Genomic DNA, 20,877 nt, shown 5'->3' with positions numbered 1-20,877 from the left:
TGTTACTTAGATACTTTTTTATTTCTGTAAAGAGCACCCATTTTTTTGTGAACTTTCTTAATTGTTTGTACTATTTATGCTTTTTTGACCAGGTTAGTTCCACTAGCTCAGTATTTCATCCTTTCAAACTTACTATGTCTTGAAGACAACCTTGCTGTTTTGGACAGTGCTCTTTTTACATTTCTGATGCTTCAGTTCCTAGAATACATGAGTTGCAAACCCTTTAGTTTGAAAAGCTGTTATGTTTTTTTGTAGGGAAGTTATCAATAAAACTTGTATCTGCTCCTGCTCTAATCCTGGCTAAATACATACTTCTCTACTTCACCTAACCTCACCTAAGCTTTTTTTCCTTCATTTTCTAAGCTTTACCACATACCTCTGTTTACTTATTTTACTCTGTCTTCCCTATTCCATTCTTCTGCTCTCTGTTTCCCTTTCTTATATCACCTACTTCCTTTCAAAGTAACTATTAATCCTATTTCTCTACTTACAGCTAGCTTTACGTGAACATTTTAAAGTAAAGCACCAATCTATCTCTTCATTACAAATGTCTATCCTTACCCATTCCATGTACTGTACAACTCTAGGTCTCATTAAGCCCATGTGTCCTATCTTTAATACTTATTTGAATTATTTCTGATGTAAATACTAAGGCATTAAACATGTATCTTAGTCAGCTTTCTCTTACATTGTATTTTTCTTTTATACTGTCTTTCAATCATATTATGTGATCTGTAGTAATATTTGAAACAGTGCTCGTTTATTTTCTGTAATATTTTGAAGCGATAGCCAGTGTATTTTCTGTATAGCAGTAGAGCTTTTCTTCCTGGACCTCCACTGAAGGTGTGTATATTTGGCCCAGTTGGACTTTCCTGGTAAATATCAGTTAATAAATGTAAATAAACCTGGAATTAAGACTTCATCTGTAGCTGTGGTTATAGTGTTCATTCGTCTCTTTACTTTCCTGAGTGTAGTCACCATGGAAACTGCTGCTTAACAAGTTGGGTGCTTGTAGAGTGGTAATGTCTGCAGCAGGAACTGCTGACAGTCACCAGTTCAGGCAACATTTCTAAGATCTTTTTTCTATAGTGAGCAGGACATGTGTTGTACATTCATCTGACAGAAGGAAGAGTATTTCTTACCTTAAAGATGTTTCAGTGAAGGAAATTATTATCATAACCACTTGATGTAAAATGCACATGCTTCTGTAAACTGCTTGGAGCTGGCTACTAGAGTTAAGGCAAACTCATTCAGGTTTCTCTACAAGGCCTGGTTTAATAGTTTGTAGATTTCCTTGGAAGATATTTCAGTCTCTGAGATGGATGATTCAGGTTTTCCCTATTTACATTTTCTCTTATTTCGCAGTGTGTTTACTATCATTTGCTGTCATGCAAGTGTCCTGTGTATTGTCTCTGCTAAGTGATAGAGGATTATGAAGTAGATTCTGTAACATCTGATTTCACAGTACATCCCAGATAATGTTATTTTCTTAGCTGTATGATATCTCACCCTATCTATACAGTCCTACATTTTACTATTCTTACATGCTTGTCAGTTCTTCAGCTCCCGGTAGGAAGAAGTGAGAAAGATGTTTGAGGCAGGCCTCATCACTGTTGAGGGTGGACTGTAATGGGACATACTTTAGGAGCTGCTGCATAAGCAGGTACTTATGCCTTTGTTTTATATGCTGACTGAAAGGTTTTCGAAATCTGTTGCTGTGCTAGGTAGCCAGCATAACTCCTGATTCTATCTACTGTCACAGTTTCACATACCTAAATCTGGTAGCCCAGAGCCATGAGAGAAACTAAATGCTCAAATCTAGTAGAGAATTGCATTGGAGATATATCACTGGCAGTACATTTGTACATTTCTTTAACAGTATGGTTAATGTACTATCATTTTATTCTTGGGTGATTTGTCAGCTGTGCCTCAAAGGGCTACACCACTCATAACAAACATGTTTGAGAAGATAGGATATACATACAGAATGCTTGAAACAACAGTCCATGCAATCCAGAAATGAAAGCAGAACCTTGCATGCTTGAGTCAGGCTGAGTGGATATGATGTGTGTAGTGTATGCTGTGTGTGATGCATGTACATATGTGGATGGACCGGAGTTCTGTGTACTGTGGCTCTGTATCACATACATGTCTGCTGATGTTGCCAGCTACAGATAGGAATAGTTAGCCCCATCTCTCTGAAGCAGAAACTTTTATTTTGGTCACAGACAGTATGAATGGCAGGTGTTCTCCAGCAGCAATTATATAACTGATGGAGACTTCAAGATCCTGGAATACACTCGTCAATGAGTGATTCCTTCTCTTCAGTTATGCTAGCTATTTTTGCTAACTGCACTGCATCACTTTCTGGCTGCAGTGTTAATGACACTTACTCTCTGGTTTGTAATTATTTCAGGTTGTAACATCTTAACTGTATACATTTTTCTTATACTAGATCTGCTTTAACAAGCAGGTGTGTGCTGACATATCTCTTTAACTAGTAAATGATCTTCCTCTCTATATAGCCTTAGTCAAATTTAGTATCTTTAGGGCTTTCTAACACTATGCCTCAATTTCTGTTGGAATCATACATTTTTAGGCTGCTCTACTGGGTCTATATTATAACATTGAAGTCTTAAAACTTCGAATGGTATAATATCGAACCCTATGCACCGAACGCTGAAAATAGCGAAGCTGCAGAATATCGAATACTTTCCTAGGGAAAGTATTTGGTGGGCCATTTCTGCAGCTTTGCTATTTCCTCGACTGTGGAGCGAAGGTTACGGACCGGGTTAAGGTAAGTGTGCGAATGAAGGTGAGTGTGCAATAGGGACCTTAGGGTTAGGGAGCGGGTAAGGTGAGTGTGCGATAGGGACTTTAGGGTTAGGGAGTGGGTAAGGTGAGTGTGCGATAGTTAGGGACCTTAGGGTTAGGGAGCGGGTAAGGTGAGTGTGCGATAGTTGCGGACCTCAGGGTTAGGGTTGGGTTAAGATAAGTGGATAGCTAGTAATGTATGTATGGTTTAGTGTAGGGTTTTGTGAAGTGTATGTGTGTGGATTATTTATTTTGGTGTGCTCGTGTTTTGTGTATGTTTGTCGGAACAGCAAATTTTTTTCCCTGGGAAAAAATTCGCTATTCTGAGTGTTCAGTTTTTCAGGTTTTTCGATCAAAATGGTTCGATATTATAACATTCGAAGATTTAAGACTTCGATGTTATAATATAGACCCGCTCCACCAAAGCACTTGCTGTTTCACCTCCCTCTAACTTTAAGATGGGGACATATTTCCTTATTATCATAGCTATTTGTCCGGTTTTCCACATTTAAAACAGAGTGTGTCTACAGAGGATACTTTGTTATTAGAATTTGGCACTGGTTTTACCACTGATATAGACTATTCAGTTTTAAACATTGTTTAATTGCATAAAATCTCACAGTTATAAAAATAAAATTGTCTGCATCCTTAGGGTCAATTTGGAACACCCACTTCATAAATTAGCAGTTCAAACCCTTTTAAATTTATCAATGGCTAACATTTGTGTAATATTAGCTTTAGTATGTTGACCCTCAGGATATACCCATAATTTAAGAAATTAAATCACATAATTGAGATAACTGTTTTATTAAGAAGAAAAGTCCAGCTATTAAAGAGGTGACATCTACTTGAGCTAAGTTTTTTTTAACATTATCACAACCCTGATATTCAATCCCTTCCATATTTATGAAGGTTTTTAAATGTTTATAGGTTAACTGGGCTGAGAGGATTCCGGCCTAGTCACACTGATCCCATCCTTCTGATTGGTGTACTGTTCAAAGACTACAAAATACGCCTTGGGGTCTTTTTTCTTAGTTGCTTAAGAGATGGAACAGTCCTTAGTATGGCCATAGACTTTGCAAATGCCACCATTGCCTTTGTTGTACTCATGTCACTTTGACACAACACTGATATACTTTACAAACAAAATGAATCTCCCAGCCACACCATGATACTGCGATCTCTACAGCTGGGAAAACATTTTTGCTCAAATTTCAGAGAGCAAAAGATAAAATCAGTATTGTATCCTTGCTGGCATGGAAATTAGTATGCTGAACTTACCCACTGCATTCACCAAAGTGGGTAAGTTCAGCAGACTATTTTCCATGCCAACATGGATACAATACTGGCATGGCATGGAAAATAGTGTGCTGAACTAACCCACTGCATTCACCCAAGTGGTATCTAAATAAAGCAGAAAAGGCACTTTGTTCATAAAATGATGGACTTTTATTAAGCAGAAAAGGCACTTTGTTCATAAAATGATGGACTTTTGTTAACAGTAGCAAAATAACAGTTCAGTAGTGCAAGCCATTCTTTAGGACAGGACCCCCCACACACAGATTTTGCAGTCTCACGTACTACCTCTGGTCAAGTCTCAAATAAATTCAAACAGCTTTGTTCCTGTTGGATTCTCAGCAGAATACCTCCATTCTATCTCAGACTTATTCAGCCTTTCTCTTCTCTTCCACAGCATACGTCCCAGAACAAATATTCCAAGCACAAACTTCCCCCACACTGAAAGTATTTTCAGGGACACAACCCTCCTTTTTATGCATTACACTAAAAAGGTAATTGCTTATTACCAGCACTGTTTGAAGGAATCTTTCTGCCTAATACAGAGATATCCTTCCATTTCTTAAAAGGAAACACACTATTTTCTCTATAGCAATATTTGCTATTTTATTTACAAGAAACCATTTTAACATGCCATATCATGGCACTATTTGCAATACTATTCATACATCATCAGTTTCATATGCCCTGCCATAAGATCCACCATAATATGTTGCAGATCATCACAATGCTGGTGGACAAGTGGCTTTACTTCATAAATTTAATATTGTGGTAAGTTTCACTGCAATGTGTTGGGACTGTGTGAGTCAGTTGTGGGCTTTTCAGGGATTTTTTTTTCTTTTTCTCCACTGTGGTGTGACTGTGGAGTTGGTATGTATAATTTAGTGGGGTGGAAGCAGAGCTGTCCTCATGGGGGTGCAGGGAGAGTTGCCCCCTGCAATTTTTTTGTGCTTTTTAGGATTTTTGACTAGTTTTCAAAAGTCATCTTTCAGAAGTCAGGGAGTCAAAGGAGCATGCTTCGATTGCTTGTAGGTAAACTCATCCATCAGATGTGGTTACATAGGCTTGTTAGCAGCCTCAGGATGTTGTTGTTGTTGTTGTGTGATTCCCTTCTTACTCTGTTATGATGCTGTGAGCAGCAGGATAAACTGTACAGGTAGGATATGGCAGCAGTTCTGAAGGTACCTTCAATAATGCATTCCTGTTTAACAGGTCACATTCATGGTAAGCACGTCCCACTGCCCTATAGCATACATGCACAGTGTACACAAGTCAGCCACCAGTGATATATATGTTCCTACTGTGGCTGCTAATTTACAGTCATCCTCCCTGATGGCACATGGGGAGAAGGATAGGAAGGAGGCTGAATCTGAGAAAGTGAGATAGGCTCAGGCAAAGTATTACATTTTCATACATTCGTACAGTATCACATGCTGTCCATGATCTGGCATTATTCATGGGATAATTATAGCACAAAACAATTCATTGTTTGGAATTATAGGGGTAATAACTGTTGATACAAACTGAAACACTGCTGTTGCACATTATAATGTTTCTAGTTATTGTATGTCTGTATGTGGGTCCACTATGTAATCCCGAAATACTGAAATCCCGAATTTCAGTATTTCAAAATTACATAGCCAAAAACACAAAATTCCGAAACCCGCAGAAGTGCGAAATTCAAAATCCCGAAGCACGGGGATGTTGAATTAGCGCTTCTTCTGGTGTGGTGTGCGAATGGATGGGTGGAAGTTTAGGTGAGTATGTATGTGTAAGTGTGTTGGTTAAGGGCTTTAGTGTGTGTAAGTGTGTGTTGTGACTGTGATGTGTGTGTGAGGGACTGTAAAATGTGTGGGTGAGAGTTTCCTTTGTGTGTCTGTGTGATCTCGGAGTTAGAATATTTAAGTAGGGGTTGTTAATGTAGTATTATATATTTGATTGTGGGGGGGGGGTTGTGTGCATGTGTATGTGTGTACTGTATGTGTAGAGTAAGTTCGGGATTTTAAATTTCGCGGTTATGGGGTTTCGGGATTTTTGTATTGTAGTTGTGTTTTCGGCTATGTAATTTCAAAATACTGAAATCTGGGATTTCAATATTTCGGGATTACATAGTGGACCCCTGTATGTACATAGACGCTTGGTGTTAAATTGCTAGGTCAAGACTGATACTCAGTAATAAATGTGCTCCTTCAATTGGCATACTCTTCTATTGCCAAATATCATAGTTGTACTTTACAAATTCATATAATGTAAACATGCACAAGGTTGTAGAGGTAGTACCATGTGTCTACACTCCTGTTCATAGGCTTATGATTTTGATTTGATGGTGTTTTGTCTTCAATGTTTTATTTCCAGAACTTCTAACTATTCTAGCTTTTGTTTCTAAAAAAAAAGACTACAACTAAGAAAGTTGATCTGTAGTTCTATTAATTTCTGTAGACTAATTTTTCATTACTGCTAATGCTTTGTATGATCTGCCTCCTTGCTGAAGGTCCCATCCTTTCCAGCCTTTGCTTTAGTCTTGTTACATCATCATGTATTTAGCTTATCTTTTGTTTTTATAGGATCATAGGAGGTTACTAGGCTATTGCTCTGAGGCCATTGGCCAATTAGCCCAAGTTTAGACAAATCAGCACCCGATTATTCTGTATTTCTGCACAAACCTCAAAATACAGACATAATGCTTACCAGAGACATCGCTGTTTTATAAACTTAGATGCATGTTTTCTGTGCAGGTAATTTGGTTAGCTGAACACAACAATCGTCCATATACATTGATATGTTTTTCTAGACAGTGCTTCCCTAAGTGTTTTATGAGCATATTTATAGGCAGTGTTAGTCTGAGAAGCATACAACAACTTTGCACACTGGTGTATCTGTTAGAGTTGTATACTTGTCATGTATCTTTCAGTAGTACATTTTTCGTTAGCTGGTTATTTTACTATTCTGATAGTCTGATAGTTTATTTTGTATCAAATAAATTTTGTTTACAGGCAAAAAGCATTCAGTAAAAACTGCAAGAAACATCCAGCCAAGCTAGGATCTTCTCTGTATAATAATTTAAACCTCCTGTAGTAGGAGCCCATGGGATATATGTCATTGATCCCTTACATATCTGTGTTTTAGCTACATGGTTTCTCAATGCCCATGACTTTTTAAGTCTGCATGCACACTGAGCAGTGTGCATTACAGACAAGTAATACAGCTGGCTTTTATTTGAATTTGCACAGTTACTACTTTTGTTGTTAGCTCTACACGTTCTTAATTTTTTACGAACTTGGCACTGGGTTTACAGTCTTGTGTTCAAGCTCATTGATGCATTTATACATTAATGCACGCTCACATTTATATAAATAATTGCCTCAAAACTACTTACAACAGAGAATAGAAAAGCAATTGAAGTATATGTCCAGTGTATGAAATTAAATATTTTGCTGAGTTCCTTTCTTAAAGAGAGGATATCTTGTTAGCAAACTAAATTGGTGTGCATGTCCTTTCTTGTTAGGTCTAAAACCTAGTTTTCTAAACTTCACTAGAATTATTTTATCTTTGGCTGCATTGTGGCATTATTTTTTTATCAGCAACTTTCCAGGTGTGGCAGCATTTATATTATTGCATAAGTAGGTATTAAATATAGGGTTGCATTTGCTTCACTAATTGCTGTGTAGGTCAGAAAAGATATTTCATCTGTGACTAGTCAAAGACAGGTCTACATAATTATGCATTGAATGTAGGGATGTGTTTTATTTTCCAGAAATTGTTGAGTAGGGTAGGCAATATATGTTATCTGGGACTAGTCAAAGCAAATGATGTATTTTCATTCTTCAGAGAACTGCTCCCATAATCTCTGTAGCAGGAAAGTATTCAGCAGAAAAATATTTACTGGTCATGTACAAACAGACTGTTGGTGGTTTTATGATCATAGCCCAGTGAAAATAAAAAGAAGTGTCATCCAGATGCTTTGATGGAATAAAAGTATTCACAATCGTACAAGTAGCCATAAATATGTCAAGTTACTAAAATGTCAAATGCATCACCTGTCCGCTTTCTTAGAAAATGTTGACTTTAGAAGAAAAGTCTGCAGTGGAAATGTTCCATTTCTTGGGGGCTCAAAACAAGTTCAAAGATGCAGAGGCTGGGATTACTTTTGCTTCCAGCTCTGTTTTTGAGACAGATGCAGTTTGTTTAGCTAGGATTGAACTGGTCTGCTATGCCTTCATTGGACTGTTAGATTTTGAACAGGTCTAACTGGTTTCTTACCCAACATGCAAACAGGCAAAGTTTCTTTTCTTGGTAGACCTGTTCTCAGAAAAAAAATGATTCTGTCATTGCTTAAGGGCATTAGGAAATATCATACATTTTCTTTAAAAACCATTCAAACTGCTAAACAAGATTAATGGATTCAAGTCATGTTTTTGTTTACTTCCAGGCAGATAACTGAAAATAAGCTCATGTGTGTGAAAAAATGTTATTTTTAAAGCTTTGTATTAAGAAAGCACTAAGTAAAAACAGCTGGAATACTGAAAAAGTCCTTAATACAGTATTAGAAATGATCGGAAATGCTGTGCAAAATCACCAGTGGAATGCTGATATCTTTAAAGATAACCAAGTTAACTAAACCTTAGAACTTAGAAAGAAAATGAGGAGAGAGAAGAAGGTAAACAAACTAAATTCAGGGTTATGTATCTTAGGGAAATGTGTTGTCCAAGAAAGGTCATCCGGAAGGGTAGTGCAGATTGTAATGAGAAGCTCATAGTAGGAAAAGAAAAACAAACATTATTGTTGTGTTAAGGGTCAGAGTAAACAGGTGTCCCCTGCTGGATGGGAACTAGACGTATGTATGAAATTCTCAAACAGGAGGGGGCGGGGTAGTCAACTATTTAGGCATCATCATGAAATAATGACTGGAAGGGTAGTGTGAAATGAATTATAATATTGGCTGGTAGACAGTGTTTCTAATAACTAGTGATGAAAGGCCATTTATTCACCTACCACAGATCAAGAGAAAGCTAGGCAGAAGAAGGCTCATTGTGGTGGCATTCCTTCATCATCAGGTGGACACCTTTTAGTAATGGTTTTCTTTCTGATTAATAATAACAGGTGGAGAAGACCCAGCTTATGTATTTGCTAGCAGCTAGCATTAAGATACAAGATTAAAAAAGAGGGATTCCAAGAGCAGGACCATGTCAGGCCATATTTGTGAAAGTCAAGACCTCAGTTTCTCTCTTAAAGTTGGCAAAGTGATTACAAGACCAGAAAATATGATGTCAGGAGACCTGACCATCTTGATCACATTTCATACATTTTGAAAAGAAGTAAGGGAACCTTTTAGAAACCCTTTGGAGTTGTTGAAGCAGCAATTTAATAATTTTCATTCAAAAAAGCCTCCAAGGGACCAAAAAAAACTTTTTTATATACATATATTTGAGGTTTGGGTCACAGAGATGAGTGTTATGATGGGAATTTTAGTAGCCACATAGACTGTAAAAATAATGTTCATTGAGTATGGTTCCAAAAGAGACCATGAGTTGCTTTACTATAAACTGAAAACATGCTTGTGGTGAGGCATGCATCTGCAAATAAATAACAAATATGCATTAAAACAGTTTTGCTGTAAGTCTTTCAAAGCCTTCCATCAGGCCTTTCAAAGGAAGACCGGATGGTTCCAGTGTTTCAAAACCAGACATTTGAAAAAGTTGCCTTCTGGCAAAACATGGAGGATTGAACAGAACTATACTTGCTACAGAGATATGTAGATTACTCTAGAAATAGAAATTTTGAGTTTGGACACTACAGAGAAGACCCTGCAGGACAGCTTGAGCAGAAAGAACCAAAAGAGAGTAGTTAATTGAGGTAAATAAAATAGGCAAGGGTGCAGGAATCAGTAGTGACTCCATTTAATCCAACTCAATAGACATCTAAATAGTTGAGTACTCCTGGCTTGTCCAAAACCAGGCCACTGTTAATTGGATTTCAGTGGTGTAGGATTTTTTATCAGGATGACCTAGACTACAATCTTACCTAGCCTAGTAAGATAGCCAGACTTACTCTGGCTCTACTTCTTATTTAAATTAATTTGATCAAAATCCGAATCATGGAATATAACTGGCCATTTTGGTCAGTATGGGGATTGCCCAAGACATATAGAGCATATGAGGGTTAGTATAAACATCCCTACAACATCAGTCCTTTAAGATAAAGCAAGAGTCAAGAGCATTATCACTTGTACAGGGTTCTGCATTTCATTTAGGCAGCATCAGCTGCCTTAGTGATGGTCCCCTGAACTGCTAGAGGAGGTGAGTGCCATCTGTCTCAACCACCCATTTTCTAAACCACTTGCCCTTGGGGACTCCAAAACTCCTTTAATCCTAGCAACAATCCTCAGTACATCCTGGAAGATACCCAGGTGTTCCAGGTAAGATGGAAGATATGTTCTTTCCTCTCTAGCCTTGGTAAGTTCCAGGGCCTTCTATTTAGGGGTCTTATCTGGTGTACTTCCCATGTGAGACACCTGGGGGGCATCCAAATTAAGTAATCAAACCACCTCAGCCGGCTCCTCTCAGCCCCTGTGAGCAGCAGCCACTTTGTGATCTTCTTGTACAATGCTATGGAGAGTGAGCCCAGCAACTCTGTGAAGGAACCTCATTTCTGCTACCAGTATTTCAGATCTTACCCTTTTGGTCATTGCTCACAGTTGTAGTTTAAGACTGGGACATACGACACAGATTCACTAGTTAACTGAGAGCTTTGTGCTATGACTCAGCTGTCAAGTCATGACCACAGTCTGGCAGAATGCTGTCACCATGGAGTTCCCAGCTCACTATGTCTTATAGGTTCATAGGTAGGTACTAGGCTATTGGCCCTAAGGCCTATATAAGCCTAGCCAAAAAAGGTACCCTGGCTTTCGCCATCCAAGAAAATTATTTTCCTGTGTCACTGTCGAGCAGAGTTTTAACCAAAGGGGATGACGATGCACTTTTTAGCACTGAGCTTGAGGCCATGGCTTTGACATCAGGCATCTGTCTCAGTGAGGCCCTTTTGTAGTATGTCTACATCATTAGGAGTTTCAATTATGACTCCTAGTTTGCAGTCATCTGCGAACTTTGTTAGCCAAAGGCCTTCTGTGTTAGCCTGTACTTCAGAGAAGTAGATACCAAACAGGAGAGGACCCAGGACTGAACCCTGTGGTACTCCACTTGTCACTGGTCTGAAGTCGGATTTGGAGTCTGCTACTTTCACAGTGTGGGTTCTGTCAGTGAACCAGTTGTCAGCCCATCTTGTGACATAGGGATTTATACCTAGTTTAGTGAGTTTATCTATAATTCCAGAGTGGGGGATGGTGTTAAAAGTCTTGGTGAGATCTAGATAGGCTGTGTGAACCACCTTACCCTCGTCTACAGCTTTGGTGACTGCTTCAAATATGTCTATCAGGTTTAGGAGACATGATCTGCCTTTTACAAACACAAATTGGGTAGAGTCCAGAGTTTGGAGATTACCAATGTCTTTGTTTATAAGTTCCATGATGATACATTCCATGGCCTTGCAGACCAGGCTCATCAGGCTAATGGGGCAGTAGTTCCAGGGGTCCGTGGTGGCTCCCCCTTTGTGGAGTGGGATAACCATCGCTGTGCACCATTCAGCGGGCACAAAGCCTGAGGTGAGGCTATGATTGAACATGGTACTTAGCTGGGGTGCCAGTTTGTTCTGTAGTTCGTGTAGAATGCAGCCTGGGATGTTGTCAGGTCCACGGATGCTGTGTTCTTAGCTTTGGAGAGTGTGGTTTTTACCTGTACATCCATTATTATAGGAACTTTGCATTCTTCCGGTATAGAGATGGGTCCTTTAGGGGGTGAGAGGGGGTAAAGTTAGCACTGAACCTATCTGCCAGGATGTTGGCAATATCAGTTGATTCTGTATATTTAGTGCCATTGTGCTGTAACTCAGAGCAGATCTGAGTGTTGCTATTGAGATGCTTGACACAGCTATAGAATGCTTTGTGGTTGTCTTTAGAATCAGCGGTGATTTTGTTTTTGTAACTAGCTTTGGAGGATTTTATGAGGGATCTCAGCTTCTTACTGAGACTGACCAAGGAATTCCTCCAATCATGGGATTTTACTCTTTTTTGCAACAGTTTCATTCTTATGTTGTAGAGTTTGTTTTTGGCAGGGGACCACCAAATTGGCTTAATATTTTTGGAGAATAGCATCTTGGTTCTGTTAGGGATAGCACGATCCATGCACTCGTGTAAGTGCTTATAAAGTGCATTTGTGTAGGATTCGACAGTTGTACCTCTATTGTACAGATCTGCATGGGTGTTGCAAAGTTTGCCACTTCTGTCTTAAGAAGCGTGAAGTTGACTTTGGAGAATTTTTTTACGGTAGTTTCCCTAGTGGGGGGTGGGGGAGGGATGTGGATGTCTAGGGTGATTAGCTTGTGGTCGGATCTGACCAACGAGGAATTGACCTTTGGTGTGGAACACAGGTCACCCATGTTGGTAATGCTGCCCCTGGTGGGGGTGTGGATAAGTTGATCCAAGGCGTTGGAATTTATGAATTCCAGAAAACGTTGAGCAAAGGAGTTGGAACATGAGTAGCTTTCCCAGTTAATGGTGGGGTAGTTGAAATTGCCCATTATTAGGGTGTTGGATTGTATCCTAATATTTTCCAGTGTATCAAGAAATGAGGAGTGGGAAGCCTGGGGCATGGTGGGGGATCTGTAGCAAGTTACAATTTGAATTGTGGTCTTGCCCAGAGTTAGTTGAACTTGGATAATCTCAGATGTATTATGCTGAGCACCTAGCCTGGAGATGTTTATTGTATCCTAATATTTTCCAGTGTATCAAGAAATGAGGAGTGGGAAGCCTGGGGTATGGTGGGGGATCTGTAGCAAGTTACAATTTGAATTGTGGTCTTGCCCAGAGTTAGTTGAACTTGGATAATCTCAGATGTATTATGCTGAGCACCTAGCCTGGAGATGTGAATATCCTTAATGAATATGGGCACACCTCCGCCTTTAGTATTTCGGTCCAGGTTAGGTGGCCGAAAGGTGTGGTATGAATTATAGCCTGGTAATGCAGGGATGCTCTCTGGAGCCTTGAACCAGGTCTCTGACACTGCACAGATGTTGATGTTCTTCATTTTAAGGAGTGCCTCGAGTGGGGTTCCTATCAGTTCGTCGAAACTTCAACAGTTTGAACACAATATGTTTGAACTGTGAAGTTCAAAAACTGATTATCGCGAAGCCGTGGAACACCAAATGCTTCCGTTTTTGTGGCTTCACGATTTTCAGCACTGTGGTTGAAAGTTACGGATCGGGTTCAGGTAAGTGTGCGATTGTGTGGACGTTAGGATTAGGGCACAGGTAGGTGAGTTAGGGTTAGGGTGCAGGTGAGGTGGGTGTGCGATAGTAACAGACTTTAGGGTTAGGGCGGGATGGGTGAGTTAGGGTTAGAGCGCAGGTCAGGTGAGTGTGCGATAGTGACGGACCTTAGGGTTTGGGTTAAGGTAAGTGGATAGATAGTAGTGTATGTACAGTTTAGTGTAGGGTTAGATGTAGGATTTTAAGTGTATGTGTGTGGATTGCTGTTTTTTTGGTGTGCTTATGTTGTGTGTGTTTCTGGGAACAGCAATTTTTTTCCTGGGAAAAAGATTGCTGTTATAAGCCTTCGATGGGTTTACACTTCGAGGTTAGAAGTTCGAACATATGGTGTTCGAACTTCTGCCGTTTCATCGAAGTGATATAGACCCCCTCGAGTGAGTGCATTTTAAGGTTTAGACTTCTAGCATTGAGTAGCAATACCCTCAGATTTTGCTTGCTTGTACCTGTTATGGTGCTGAATGTGTCATTTGAACCTTGCCTAAAATAGGCACTATAGGGGTGGCAAGAGCCTTAGTCAGTATCCGGAATCCCAAGAGCGACAGGTGCAGGCCATCTCTGGCAAAGCATCATGGTCTGTCGATCATGTCATCCCAGGCAGACAGATACTGGATCCCCTTAGAATGACACCAGAAGCTTAGCCAATTGTTGAAGTCAATCATTTTGTCCTTGTACTGTGGTATCATTCTGGGTGATGGCAGGATGCTACTCAGGGCTAGGGTCATACCTGCCTGGGCTACAAGATCGGAGAGCTCCTCCATGTCTCCTTTCATGTAGTCCAGGGAGGTATGTCTCAGGTCATTCACACCAACATGGACAGTGACAGAGTCAGATTTGTACTTGTTGTGGAGTGACCTGAGTGCATGCATTATGTGGCAGATCCTGGCACCTGACAGGCAGCTGACAGTACCTTTCTCCTTGTTTAGCCTGGTGAGTAGAACATCAGTGTGCCTGACTGTGGAGTCACCTATGACTAGAGTATTGGGTAAGTTGTTATGCTTTATGGGCTGTGGTTGAGTGGCACACTGAGGTTGTGGACTGTGTGTCATTTGAGTTGTGTTGAGGGGTGGAGGTTGCTTGTGTTTCTGCTTTGGAGGGCTCTGTTGCTTGGGCAGGTTTTTATTGAGAGCCTCCGTAATGTAGCTGTGTGTTTTGTGTTTCTATGTGTATGTTTTGATGGTGTAGGTTTTGAGGGACTATATGATGAGTGTGGTGTGGTGCAAGTGTTTACCTTCTCCTCTTGACTGTCTAGTACAGTCTTGGGTGAAGAGAGCTTAGCTACCAGTTTGGCTATGTAGGTGCATCTCTCACAGGTTGTAATGTTGGGTGTTAGGAAGAGAGGGTTGTCTGTGTACATGAGGCAATTGCTGCATTGCCCCAAGATGCCCAGATTCATCAGGTAGACTGGAGAAAACACCAGGAGCTGACCCTTAGACATGCCTGGATAGGTGCTATTTATTAAGTACTAAAACTGTTTTCCTTTAGATAAGTGAGGAAAGTCGAGTGCTGTAGTAATTAGTAGCTTATTTAGTGCTTACAATGAGTTCTGAACAAGTGCTGAGCTCAAATAGACAGGTTTTTTAGTGCTAAAACTAAAACTAACTAGTTCTAAGGGAAAATTTGAAGAGCAGACTTTATGGCGCAGGAATAGTTTAACCCTAACTAAGCAGCGATGCATAAAGTGTATATATATATATATATATATATATATATATATATATATATATATATATATAAAACAGTAGCAAATGAGCAAACTGATTTAAACAAATTAACCAATAAAAGCTAAAAACTGAGCCCCGTTCCAGCAGTCTTCGATCAGACAAGTTGTAACTGCACACTCCTGCCACTAGGGTGCAGGGGAACCTTCTCCAAAAAAAGATGAACTGTATAAGTGCTCAAGTTATACAAACAAAGCTAGATTCAGCAGGACTGAATCTAGTATATGCCACTGCAAACAAGGTATACCAATTTCAGAAAGAAATAGTTCAAATAAGGAGGCACAATAAGCCTTTAACCAGAAGCTCCCAGCTCAGAAGGGCAGAATCTACCTTCTCCTCCCACAAGAGTGCAGACCACAACTTCTTAATGTAAAATAACTGGCCCAAAGCCCAAGTGCTTAAACCAGAACACATACACTTTAGAATAACAGACACTAAGCCTTCAATCAGCAACTCCCAACTTAGAAGGATATAAGCTACCTGTCCTGCCACAACAATGCAGACCACAAACCTTCTTAATGTAAAACAACTGGTCTGAAGCCCAAGTGCATAAACCAAAGGCTTAGAATAACAGTTACAATTTAATCGGCTACTAACAAGCAGTAATAAATGCAGCAGAATAAATGCAATTAAGTACTTTTAATAACAGGCAGCAAAAGCAAAATAAAGTAATAAAGTAGGAAGAAACACAAATACAGTAAAAGCAGATGAATAAAGTGCAATTTTTTTTCTTTTTTATATATAACAATAGAAAACGAGCAAACTGATTTAAACAAATTACCCAATTAACCAGTAAAAAGCTCAAAACTAAGCCCTGTTCCAGCAGTCTTCAATCAGACAAGCTTTAACTGCACACTTCTGCCAATAGGGAACAGGGGAACCTTCTACAAAAAAAGATGGCCTGGATCAGTGCTCGAGTTGTACAAACAAAGCTAGATTCAGCAGGCCTGAATCTAGTCTATGCTACAGCAAACAAGGCACACCGATTTCAGAAAGAAACATTTCAAATAAGCAGGCACAATAAGCCTTTAACCAGAAATTCCCAGCTCAGAAGGGAAGAATCTAGCCTCTGCTCCCTCAAGAGTGCAGAGCACAAACCCTCTTAATGTAAAATAACTGGCCTGAAGCCCAAGTGCTTAAACCAGAACTAATTCACTATTAGAATAACAGATACTGAGCCTTCAATCAGCAATTCCCACTTGTGAACTACCTGTCCTGCCACAACAGTGCAGACCACAAACCGTCTTAATGTAAAACAACTGGTCTGAAGCCCAAGTGCTTAAACCAAAAGGCTTAGAATAACAATTACAATTTAATCAGGCTACTACTAAGTAGTAATAAATGTGGCAGAATAAGTACAATTGAGTACTTTCAAGCAGAGGCAAAAGCAAAATTAAGTAATAAAGTAGGAAGAAACACAAATACAGTAAAAGCAGATGAATAAAGTGTATTTTGTTTTCTCTCTGTATTAGGTAGAATGATCTAATAACACTAGGCTGGGAGGAGTGTCACAAATCAAATATACAGTAGGGACAGGCAATTGCAAAGCCACCAAGTATAACGAGAAGACACCAATAGGGAGAGAGGGTGGGGACACAAGTTGTTTGACCAGTATTTAATACAGCAGGAATAAGGGTGGGGGGAAAATATCACTTTCAGCACATATCAGAAGCCAGCAAATATATATATCTAAAGCAATCAAGCAAAAAACAATTAGGATACTGCAGAACTTTGAAAAGAAGTGCCCAAAAATATACTTATCACTTTATATTTTGAATTATTTCAGTAGCACTCTCAGTCAGAAATCGAGGAGTTTCAAGCAATGAATGCAGAGGTAACAAACAGGAAATATTAATTATACTAGCAAGCCTTGACACAATTAGATAAAACACACAAGTTGTTTGACCAGTATTTAACACAGCAGGAATAAGGGTGGGAGAAAAATAGCACTTTCAGCACAGATCAGAAGCCAGCAAATATATATGTCTAAATCAATCAAGCAAAAACAATTAGGATACTACAGAACTTTGAAAAGAAGTGCGTAAAAAATATACTTATCACATTATATTTCAAATTGTTTTAGTAGCACTCTCAGTTAGAGCTCAAGGAGTTTCAAGCAATCATGAACATGACCACGAGATACTTAAATTCTTTTAATTGAGGTAAACACCCTCCAGCCCACCTGCAGAGAACAATCCTAAAATTTCTGGGAGAGAACCATGACCTCTGATTTAGAAGTGCTTTTATCCTAGCTGCTTCGCATTCAACAGTGAACTGCTCTGGTGAAGGACTGTGATCAGTCTTTTATGCCCAAGGGACAACATCATCTGCAATAAAAAAAGAAGACCATGATCCTCACATCTTCATGATAGATGTCGTCCAGTCCACAGCTGCACCTTGAAATCCTGTCCTGAAAAATCATGAAAACGAAAGGAGACAAGACATATTTTTGATACAGTCTTACAACTATCTTGAAACTCATTACAGCCGAGTGTGTCTCCAGGCATTTATGTAGTTACTTCCTACTGATGCCTCTAAGTATCAAATATTGCTTGTTCATATTTGCATTAGTAATTCTAAAACCATGCTACATACAAGATATCAGGAGATTTCATCTTAAAACATACATGATGGCAAACATAACTGTGTTGATATATGACATATGTCTAATGCAGCCAAAGAGATATTTAATATTATTTGTATACTGTTTATTTGTATTGTAATAAATTTTCATATTTCTCTAAATATCTCAACATTCAGGTAACACAGACAGAACTGCATAGCCTCATATGAATGCTCATAGCTGTAGAAAGAAAGCCCTGCTGGCAGTATGTGTCTTGCTTGGATGGTTTCTTAAATGTCAGAAGATGTTTATACAAAATTACAAATGTACTATTCACTGCCTTTATTTTGGTGTATAAAAGCCATTTTAAACCATCAAACTGAATGAATGCCACTAATATAAAGATTCATTTATCCTGAATAGTTTGTCATTTGCAGTTTTCTAGTAACTCTTATGGTTCCAGAGATATGAATATTTGTTTGAACTATAAGGGGATAACTTTTTAAAGGCCCAAGCCACACCCTACCGTGAGTTAAAAAGTACACACTCAAAAGAGATGTACTGAAGGGAATGAGTTAACTGACCCCAAGAATATGGTGATAGGTCTCACTCCACAAATATAGCAGGTACCAGAAGGTATGTAGCAGCAACTCTGGAATCTCATATTGTTGTAGCATCTCCCATAAGGTATTCCATTGTACCCACTGATATGTCTCCTCCAGGCTGTCAAAACAAATATAGACTTATGGGCAAACCTCCACAGTCTGCTCAGTATATGTGCAAGGACAGAATGAATCCACTGTTTCTTAGTAAGGATGGATTCAGCATGGCTCCACTTCCAGAAATAGAGGCTTAGCTTTTAGATAAATTCTTGTTTCTAGTGGATGGGGTTGGCTTAGTAGTTAAACCACCCTCGTATCCCCCCTTCTGAAAATGGAAAACACCACTCCAGTTTCCCTGTCCCATGGTATTGCCACTGCCTTTCATACAATATTGAAAATTCATTTTATAGACTGTCCAGTAAAATATTTTTTCTTTCAGCATTTCTGTCCAGATTTGACATACTTTTGTACCCTTGCCAGGATGGAACTGTTTAATTTCCACAGTGACCTGATTTACAGAGATGGACACAGTTCTACCAGTTGCACCTATCAAAGCATCCTTGAAAGAAAACATGACCAGCAGATTCAAGAGTTCCTCAAAATGATCCTTCTGCCACCCCTCCCCCCTCAAAAAAATGTCCCCAGTCAAAGTCAATGTTTTTCTACATTTGCTGAGAACAAGCTTTGTGACACTCCCCAAGCATACCTCTCAACTGTACAGATTTTTTCATAATGTTCAGATTTTTGCCTCATATTTTTGGCTCATTTTTCATAAAATTGTGGTTTTCTAGCAAATCACTGACAAATCATTGAAGATTAGGGTCAGAAAATAATGACAGACATTTGAGTTTCAGACGTTATACCCTTTAGAAAATTCATATTAATGCAAAACCTGTTTCTAAGTTTGAAAAAGCAATATTTAAAAGTTGTACCTATTTTTAGGCCTTTGTCCCCCCATTATTTATAGAGTTGTCCAGATTTCTTGCACTGAGAGATATGTCCCCAAGACTGCCAGAAACTCTTTGAGGCCAAGCCTTCCAAAACTCATTCTCCATGAGTTGGCCTAATTCTATGTACGCTCAGGTCTTCACTTGAGGAATCGCTGTGGCTGATCCTTCTTGGCCTTTCAGTACCTGTCAATCAGAAACAGAGATCCTTTTGATAGTATTCCATGTAGGGTCTGTTTCTTAAATTTGGTGCTGCCATCACTTCTCATATTCACCACCAGGTCCTAGGGTTGCTACTATGTTAAGCATATCCACTTTTTGGTCATATCTCTTTGTGCTGCCCAAACTGAAGATATGAACAGGTTACATTTGTACTCCTAGTCCCTAACCTTCTCTGCTGTACGGAGAAGCCTTTCCAGATTTGAGGGTTGAACTCATCCTACACAGCAGCTTTCACCAACTGTTTCAAGGACACTGTCACTACATATCTGAGTTTTCCAGATTTGTCCAGCTGTTGATAGAGTTGTCTGGCCAAAACAATCACTAAGTGGTGCTTATTTGACAGCACCTTTCTTGTCCCAAACATACAGATCATATGAACTTGGGTCTGCTAATATGAGTAAAAGGTTGTTCACTTACCTTTAGCCAAAGGTATCCTAAAACATAGTGATTGCTATGGACAGTCCAAGGCTTGTACCTCAAAGTGGTCAGGCAAGTTATTCTTCCCCATCATGACTTCTCCATGCATTTCAATTATTTCCCAAGTGAGCACTGAAATCTCCCAGTAGGACTACACAATTATAAGTAGGTTTCTATCAAGCATGAAACCTATGCTGTTCAAGAAATACTGTGAATAATTGTTAGGTGCATATGCACTAACAGCAAACAGAGCTTTCTCGTGTGCAACCTGCAGTCACATTGGTGAAGTCAGATCTTCCACTAACAAAAGGGAAAACTGTATGCCACCCAGCTTAGGTTTGGGAGTAGCCACTCAACCACCTATATGGTCTTCTCCCAAGGTAGGTTGCCTCCTAGCCATTTCTTTCAGACTATCTGGAAATTGGAAAAATTGTGCAGTAGTCCAGAAAACACTAGACAGACTCCAGTTTTAAGTGTGATAGCAGAAAGAGAATGCAAAAAATTTGCTAAAAAGCCACCTCAGACTGACTTTTTTAAACAAAAATGTCACTACCGTGATGAAGTCAAGTCTGAGATAGGTAAAAGGAGACATTTCACTTCCTGTTGATGTGCCCACTTTCAACAAAATGGGTGTGGAATTCAGTGGAAAGGAAGCAGAAAGGGGTGTGGCCTGGTGTGGTTAAGGGTGGTATAAAGGGTGTGCCTTCACTTCAGTTTTTGCTATGGTAGAAAGTGAGAATCCTTCCCAAGGAGCAGCTGCAGAATAAGGAAAGGACCACCCTTGAATCTGAAATCTGATTTCAGAATCACTCTTGCGTGTATTGGTAATACCAACTTTATTTAGCTGGTATGTTTCAAACGTCTGCACAAACTTTCATTCTTTCTGAAACAGTGAGGCAGCATTCCACATCCAGGAACCA

The sequence above is a fragment of the Protopterus annectens genome, chromosome 5.part0 (genome assembly GCF_019279795.1).
Source record: "Protopterus annectens isolate FY-2018-M chromosome 5.part0, PAN1.0, whole genome shotgun sequence".
In the NCBI taxonomy this organism is placed as follows: Eukaryota; Metazoa; Chordata; order Ceratodontiformes; family Protopteridae; genus Protopterus; species Protopterus annectens.
The sequence above is the reverse complement of the archived record's forward strand: the minus strand, read 5'-3'. Positions refer to the sequence as shown.